Source organism: Theobroma cacao, chromosome 7 (assembly GCF_053813885.1).
Source record: "Theobroma cacao isolate CCN51 chromosome 7, ASM5381388v1, whole genome shotgun sequence".
In the NCBI taxonomy this organism is placed as follows: domain Eukaryota; kingdom Viridiplantae; phylum Streptophyta; class Magnoliopsida; order Malvales; family Malvaceae; genus Theobroma; species Theobroma cacao.
The window spans coordinates 12,351,634-12,361,284 of NC_142645.1; positions in this window are offsets into that span (position 1 = coordinate 12,351,634).

Consider the following 9,651-nt stretch of genomic DNA (forward strand, 5'->3'; position numbering starts at 1 on the left):
GAAGCTGCCGGCCATTAGAGAGAGGAAATAAAAGCAGGAAGTGAAAGAAAGAAAAGGAAAGAAGAAGCTTAAAGGTCAATGGGCAAAATGGTGCCGTTTTGCTAGTGAAGTTTTGGTGCCATAAAGGAGCTAAAAACGGTGTCGTTTCAAAAGAAGAAGAATACTCTTTTGGGCCTCAAACAGTGTGTTCGGGAAGAGGGTCTAGTGGGCTGTCCTATTGTACTTGGGTCAGCATCTGAGCCCAAGTAAGGTAAAAATTTTCACTTATTCCTTTATGGGCATTTTGTGTCTTGTGTTGATTGGACTGAATATGGGTTAGGCTAAATCATTTAGTATAATGTTTTAAAGTTTTAAAAAATATTTAAAAGCATAAGAATTAATGCAAACAACAAATATAAGGGTGAATATTAATGGTAAAAGAAATAAATTTAAATAATTCGTGAGTCATAAAAATTTAAGATTTAACATACATATATAGAATAAGTTAAAGAATAGTTAGAAAATTAATAAATTTACTATAGTCTTAAATATATATATATATATATATATATATGAATAATCAATAAAAAATGAAATAAGTAGGAAAGACATGATAAAATGAAAAGGAAAGATAGAGAAGAAGATATAGAAAGTAAGTGAATGAGCAAGTAAAACGTAAAAAAAATAAAATAAAATAATAGTAAATAATAAATAAAATAATAATAATATAGCTTTATATAAACTAGAGAGAGGAATACAAATGAGGAGAGAATGAAAATAGGATAAGATAAAGAATTATTAATAAAATAATTATTTAATTTAATACCGATGATGGGATGATTGGTCGGGACACGAGGAGTCGCAATCTCGGGCTAATTTTTTCTAGATTTGGAATTCGAATTAAGGCTCCACCAGGACGATGGGAGGGTCTCGATTTTGAGATTTTGAGATTTTTATTTTAAATAAAAATTTTACTACGTAAAAATTAGTTAAAAAAATTTTAAAAATATAAAAATAGATGCTATATTTAATTTGTCCAAAAGATAATAATAATAATAATAATAATAAAATTTGTGAAAATATTAATACCCATGACAAGAAATAAAGAGATGAATAACAAAAATTGTTAATGGTGGGAATAACAAAAATTGTTAATGGTGGAAAATTCAAAATAATAAATAACATGCAATTAAAGTTCAAATACTTTGTGGTATAAAATATAATAGGTTAATAAATGATATAAGTTAGTTAATTAGAAGGAAAAAAGGATAAAAAATAATAATAATAAATAGATAAAAAATAAAAATAAATAATAAAAAAATAAAATAAAAATAAACTTCACAAACATAACATATATTTCTATTGCATCATGCATACCATGGCACGTAGATATTTTTGTTTGCAAGCATAAGTCCCGATGATGGGATTTTTCGAAGATTTTGTGAAGGCGAGTTTCTTTTGGAAAGCTGCCTAGGTGAAAAGATGTTCCCGGGTCCCACCAGTATAATGGGAGGGCTCGAGAAACATTTTTAATAAAAAGGCTTTTGCTCATATTAGGTTTATTATTCACGAAAATATTACTTTTAAAGAAAAAACGTACGGTAACCCCGATGATGGAAATTATTCGTTGAATTTGCGAAGACGAATTTCTCAGATAATTCCCTAGGTGAGAGAATACCTCGAATCCCACCAGTATGATGGGCATATCCGGGAAAATATCCTCGATAAAAGGTTATTCGTCCGACATTTTTAATCTCACATCATCTTGCCTCACATTTGCATTCCATTCTAGGTAAAATAGAAGATAAAGTAAGCAAATAATAACTAAGGAAATATAACAAAAGCCCTATAGGATAATCTAAAAATGGTACCGTTCATGAAACGGGCATCCCAGGGGTGCTAATCCTTCCCCGAGCATAACCGTACTCCCGAACCTAGATCTAGAAAAACGTAGACCAATTTAAGATTCTCTCGGCGGGCTTAAATTTAATTAAGACTCTGCCGATTAGAATTGAGTCAATAGGTGGCCAATCACACATAGTAAAAAAGGTTGGTGACGACTCCTAGTTATAGAGTTTTCACTCGCGTCTGGCGGTCAGGTTCCAGGACCCGAATGTTACGACAATAACAAAAACTCGAAATTGCATAGAAATGTTTACCAAAACTAATTAAATCATTGATTTGCCATGTGATATATGGTTAGAGACTTAGAATCATTGATTTGCCAAGTGAGTGTAACGATCGCAGCTGATGACGAGGCTTGAGCACAACTTTCTATTTCTAATTTCATTCCTTTTATCTTGAGACACAAGACATTTGGTTACTTTTGTTAAGGGATAAGACCTTAAATCCAGTTTGTGAAGTTTTTTGATTAAAAATAAATAAATAAAAATTTAAATTCGTAGACCAAGTTATAAATGCAAATCCTCTACTCCCATAACAAGAAATCGCAATTGCGTTGAAACTTTTAGCAAAATCAAATGGTGGAAGCATTTTTAAAGAAAGTTTCCCTTGACCGTGCAATAAAAAGAAAATGACATTATTTTTTTTCCTTTTACGGTTGAAGAGAAGGCAAAAATCTTGAATTAAGAAAAATGTTGCAGTAGTGAAATTAATAGAATAACGAAGAATAGATTTTCTTAACACCATTATTAATGCGAAGAAACATGGTGGTGCTCTTTAGAAGTTGGGATAGAGAAGGGGGTAGGAAATTGCTATAATAGTGACATTATTTGTCCCATTTTTGGTCCATGAATCATTCATCATTTGACGTGACGTGGCTTGAACGTAATTGGAAGGGTCTATCTCCATTTAGAAAATGTGATATTTCAAGTTCAATAACTGAGTAGATAGGATTGAAATTTCTTTATATATCTCAATCTTGTAATAGTGACCGCTAAAAGACAGGATGGAAATAGATATTTGTATTTGTTTTTTTAATTTTTATGATAAGGTTACATATTAATTATATGAAAAATTCCATTCAAAAAAAATTATATGAAAAAATTTATATTAACAATTAGGTAACTTACATTATATACATTCATAATTTATATTAACTATAATAACTTAGACTAAAGTGATATGGATGAGACACACAATATGATATAAGCCAGAAAGGGAGGGAAAGATTAAAAGCAGAGGGGGAAAAATGGAAAACATTTGAAACGAATTTTTTTTTGGTGTAAAATGAAAGAAGTACATTTGCGAGAATAAGGATTCAAACCTAAGGTTTATAGAAGTGGCGTTTTGGAGTCATGTGGTAACAATTGTAGCGTATTCTTAAGCTTATAGAATGAGTTGCATATTCCTACAGTGTTGATATATCACTTACTTCCTATACTTTGAGGTTGGAAATGATGATTAATAATTTTGAAGGTTTTACTCTGAAACTGATGGAGATTTGTTACGATGGATCCAGAGATTTTTCTCCCTCATGACCAAGTAAACATGTCAACTCCTTTCAAGTCATGTTAGCGTGTTAGTTTGGGGTTGAAACTTTAATCAGCATGCGTAATATATAAAGAGCGTAAGGACCGGGGTCAATTGACATGATCTGTCCCAACTCCCAATTCATTAGTAGAAATCTTGACCAAGACATTTAATAGAGCTTATCTTGGTCCATCCATTGCCAAAGACGATCAGCTCTATGGACGTATATGTCCTCATTGTCACAACTCCCAAAATTAGTATTCTTTTAAGTCAATGGAGTCTTTCAAAGGCTGCGCATTGGTTTTAGTTCGTTTCTGGGGCTGTGAAGAATAATGCAGTCCGTTCTGGGCAGTTTGGTTCCCCTTTTCTGATGTTTTGTGGTCCTGGATGAAGCCCACATATTATGTGTCTCCGTTCTTCATCAATAAATTCTTTCTACTCAAAAAAAAAATATTTATTCAAAAAGAAAAGCATTAAAACTAACAAGGGATTTTCAATTTCCACCCAAACCTCTAAAATTATCAAATTAAAAAAAATAAAAAAAATAAATTTCTCTCCTTTTCAATATCTCTTTCCTCTATTATTATTGATAGTGCTATAATTAAAAACCAAATAAGTTTTTAAAAATTTCCCTTGACCGTGCAATATAAGGAAGACTTTTGTTGACTAAAACTTGATGTTTTAATGTGGTTAAAACAATAACTGAGTATAACATGTGACAAGTGGAATTCCAAGTATTACAGCAAGGCTATATAGGTTATGTAATAATTAAATAGACAGGTGACAATAGTCTAACTCTACTTGTACATTAAATTAAATTTAATATTATGATCTTAAACAAGAAGAAAAAAAAGAGTTATGATATGTTAACTGAACATTCCTAACAATATTAAAAGTCTTTTTTTTTTGTATGATTTACTAATCTAAACAATCAATTTATAACATGTTAAGGTATTTAGTTTTGTTCATTGGTTTTTTATATTAGATTATAATTGTAAGTGTCATTAACAGAAAGATGATTGTGAATGTACAGCTTTTTTTTTTTTTTTGAAGAAAAAGAGAATTTGTTAGACGTCACTAGACCTTACATGCCAATAAAGTCTATGTATACGCCGAATGATGAATGGAATATATCAGATAGTTAGTCTCTGGACCTTATCTTAGATGCCACTAAAGTCATTTTGTTGATTGAGAAATCTGTAATAAATTAATTACAAGGAGAACCTGCTACACTTCAATTATGTGGCATCCTTATAATTAACGTGAAAAGTTGAGTACCTAACACTGCACTTCTTGAACGGCACCGTAACTCCAAATGTACACTAAGAGATTAACAAATAAACTAGTAATTAAGCTTCATTGTTTTATAGATATTCACGCTAATGGCTTTTTAATATATATATATATATATATATATGTCTATCCAATAATAATGATAAATTAGTTTTAATTATATCCAGGTAGTGCTGAACTGTGATAAAAGCTAAACCCTTTCTCAATCACACTCTCCCTGCCTTTGTATTACATTTTTATAGTGTTTTACGTGGTTAATTGAAGGCATTAAACAAAGAAGTAAAAGTTGGAATCTGATTCAACTTGGTAACCAAGACTTTGATTCTTCCTATTTTTTTCTCGTCCGTGAAAAGATTATTACCTCCTATGGGTTAAATACTTGATTTTCATAAGATTTATTTTTTTTATCAGTAAAAAAAAAAAAAACTTATTAATAGTGAAAGCTAAAACATTATTAAAATCTTCAAAACGAAATTAATCACAGAAATATAGATAAAAGACTTTAAGAAAAAATGAAAAAAAGAAAATCAATGTCCAAAACGATGACAACCCACTCGAAAAATCATCTCAACTCAAAGTTATCATCAGGCATGAAACATTTCATCTTGATCAACACCAAATTTAACAAGAGAGTCCACCAAATTGTAAGCTTCTCTAAAGTTATGCAAAAAACCAATAACACCAATAATTTTCCTTACGTTGTCAATTTCATTACAAAGTATCATTTGTCCCATAGTCGAAACTTTTTATTGCACATCCAAGAAATTTCCGCATAGTTTTTAAACCAACCTAACCTAATGAAATAAACAGCTAAAATGCATAATTTTCCATCGATAGTTTTGTTTTAATGGAATTCCGTTGGTAATTTCTCAAGAAATTTGGTCAGTAATTTAATTTATTCATGATTAATAATAGGGAATTTCGTCAAAACCTACAGAATTCTGTAAGTATTTACTAAAGCAATTTCATCGGTACTGTAGTCATTACTTACAGATTTCTGTTGAAAATTACCAACGAAATTCTATCGGTAATTTACTCATTACCTATGGATTTTTGTTGGAAATTACCAACAAAATTTTATCGGTAATTTAATCATTATCTACGGATTTTTGTTGGAATTACCAACGGAATTCCTTCAATAATGTAATTTACTTATCATCAATAATTATGTTTGTTAGTAATATATGGTTAGAGAACAATAAAATTTCCCTTAGCCATGCAATAAAAAGAAAAAGACTTTATTTTTTATCGTTTCTGGTTGGAGGGAAGGCAAAAATCTTGAATTAGAAAAAAATGGTTCAATAGTAAAATAGAATAAGAAAGAATTGATTTTCTTTTTCGGTGTTATGTTGAAACCGAATATGTCCTAACACCATTATTAATGAGAAGAAACATGATGGTGCTCTTTATAAGTTGAGATAGAGAAGGAGGCAGGAAAATGCTATGGAAGATCTCTATTCAGGTTTAAGTGACGTTATCTATCCCACTATTATAGCAAGAATCTTGACTAAGACTTAAATTTTTTATTTTGGTCCATGAATCATTCAAAGTTTGACGTGGCTCGAACGCAATTGGAAGAGGCATTCTCTATTTAGAAAATTTGGTATTCCAAGTTCAATAACAGAAGACAAGTTTGAAATTTCTTCATATATCTCAATCGTGTAATACTGACCACTAAAAGATAGGATGGAAATAGACAATTGCTTTTTTCTTTTTAGTTTTTTTTCTTGATAAAGTTACATATCAATTATATGAAAAGTTTATATTAACAATTAAATAACTTACATTATATATATTCATAATTTTTTTATATTGCAATACTAATTATAATAACTTAAATTAAAGTGATATGGATGAGTCACACCATATGAAATAAGCCATAAAGGGAGGGAAAGATAATAAGCAAAGGGCTAAAAAAAAGGAAAACATTAATTTGAAACAATTTATTTTTGGTACAAAATAAAGAAGTACAATTGCGAGAATAAGGATTCAAACTTTGTTCTTCAATTATTGAGCCAAACTTAAATTGTCACTTAAAAAAACAAGTTTTATCAACAGAATCCATTTTATTGATAACAATTCATTGGCAATCATCGACAAAACAATATTGCGAGGAATACCAACAAATTATCAACAGAAAATGCCAACGAAATGACATTCGTCGGTAATATAAGTACGCACATGTCATGACCCGGAACTCCCATCGGGCCCGTGACAGCCGCCGCAAGGTCTCGATAGGCACTCATTATCCCGAATGCCGATCGGATTCCCGCAAGGCTTAGCATCAGCTTCTATATCTCCTCGGTGAGCGACAGTTATTAAATCTTGCATTTCAAGAATTCATAAGTCGTTTCCAAATCAAAACAATAAAATATTATTTTCTGGCTCATAGGGGCATTTTTGTCATTTTTTTTCGATAATACCGAAACTCGCAAAAAACATGGTGTAAAAGCTAAATATGTTCATACATATTTTAAATCAAATAACTAAAGTATAAAATTACTTTTACAATGACACGTGGGCCCCCAACTAACCAATAAGATGCGAGTCTGTGGACCTATAATTTTGACAATGCAAGGCTAATTGAAGTCCTTGATGCAATCGGATATCTACCGGCTATCTCGAACCTGAAATGTGTGGAATTGAGGGTGGTGAGATTATAAAATCTCAGTGAGTAAACAGACACCATCTAAACTATCTAAAAGCGAGTAAATGGAGACAATTAAAAAATAATTAACTTCGGTAAATTTTTCACATCACGAATATTCATTTCAACCAAATAATCAATATGGCTCGTGAATTACTCAAAACTTGGCTCATGCCAAATCCTGTACTCGATGACACCTGGACTAGGGGTATCCAACCGAGTCCGCCAAGGCTGTTAAAAATTCATATTTCGCATAAATCATATTTTTATTTTGAAACATAGTCGTTCCTTGGCGTTGGTTGAGTCTCACTCTCACGCGGTGGTTCACGTGAAGTGCACTAAAAAAGCCCACCTCAGGAGACACCCTACGCGCCTCTACGATCGAGGTGAGAATATAAAAGAGTTTACCGTGCCCCTTTAATAGGCTGGCCCACGGAACCCCCCACCACTGCAGTAGCTAATCTTTTATCTACCATCTGATTTATAAAATCTTTTTCTGCATGACATGACAATTTATTGTAACCTAGCCTCTCAAGGCTAAATACACAGTACAAATAATTCTAACACCAAAATCAGTTTAGCCATTCATGCTCATTTATTGTCATAAGCCATTCAATTTAAAACCATAAATTTACAACACAAGCAGACAGTCTCCAATTACTCTATTTTCAAAACCAGTATTCGATTTTCCAAAAAATTTATAAAATCATTTTATAAAATCACAATTTCTCTTAAAACATAGCAATTTACCATTTAAACCCATTTTTCATAAAATCACACAATTGTATAAAACTACTCTAGATAATTAATACGATAATAAGTTTACTCACAGTTTCCAAAAACTAAATTCGGGTACTCCAACTATTACTCCTCGAGTGCGATTTCTTTGCCCTTGCTAGAGGATTCGCCACCTTGACAAATTGTACAATTAAGAGGTTTACTACTTTGGTACTAAACCAAAATAAACTAATTTATACTACTAATGCATGATATGAAGTGCAAAATGTCTAAATTTTGCCTAAACGAGATGTTAGCCTATTTCGGTCTTTTACCCGATAAATCGATATATGCATCCGTTTAAACTCCAAATTAAATTTTTTCAGTTTTTATACCTCAATTGCACCCAAATTGACTTAATGTTCCTCAATGTGGTGCAAATTATCAGTCCCGATAGCAAATTACGAAAATACCCCTAGTGGGTAAAAATTCATATTGTTGCTCCAAAAATTTTCATTATTTTTCTAGGCTCATAATTCATCATTATTCATCTTAATTCCTCAAATAAACATCAAGATCAGCAGCCAATATTCCCCTAGAAAATTCAGTATAATGGGTTTCAATGGGAGAAAATTATTTCTCTAGCTTATTTTTGCTATATTTCAATATAACCTAACTAAAATCACTTAATTCAATTAAAATCAACCAAAACTCAAGTTCAAAACACATCCATGGAGGTTTGGCCAGCATGGGTGTCCGTACCCACTTTCTAATTTTGCATGGAAATGAGAAAAAAATGCATGGGTAGTGAAAATCACAAGGAAAATCAATGAAATTTATCTTTTTAATGCTTGATTTCTTGATTTCTCTTGATTTTCCCCAAATTTTTCAGCTAGGGTTCTTATTTCTTTTCTCCATTTTTCTCTCCTGGTTTGGACAGCTGAAGAAGATGAGAATTCTGGAATTTTGACATTTTTAAAGGCTAAAATAATATAATATTATTTTATTCATTTTTTTTGTTTTATTAATTCCTTAAATTCTAGCCATCCATTTATTTCCAAATTTTCACCATACACTTGTCCCACATATCTATAGCTTAGATAAAATTCTCAGACTTATCCAAAGTCTTGGTGGAGTAATTTTTTAAATTTACACTTTTGCCCCCTTAAAAGTCAAAAATTACATTTTTGCCCCAAAAACTGAAAAATTGCCCATAGACATATTTTTCATCCCTTATACTCATTCCATTCTCCAATTTGTCAAATTTGATCTAAATTCTCTCAAAATCTCAAATTTTTTCTGTGGGTGGAAAAATTACGATTTTGCCCCTACACTCTAGAAATCATCGAAATTAAACTTTTTCACTGCCAAACCCTCAAATTATACTCCAATACTCAAATCATACTCCAATAAGTTAAATGGGGCCAAAAAAAATCTTTTCTAAAAATTTCCATTTTGTCCCCAGGTGGCAAATGACCATTTTGCCCCTAGATAGTGAAAATTCCAGTTTGACTTCGAATTGGTCCTCGAACTCCGAATTACCATTTTGAGTCATCCCTGAACTGTGAAACTCTTAATTTCAC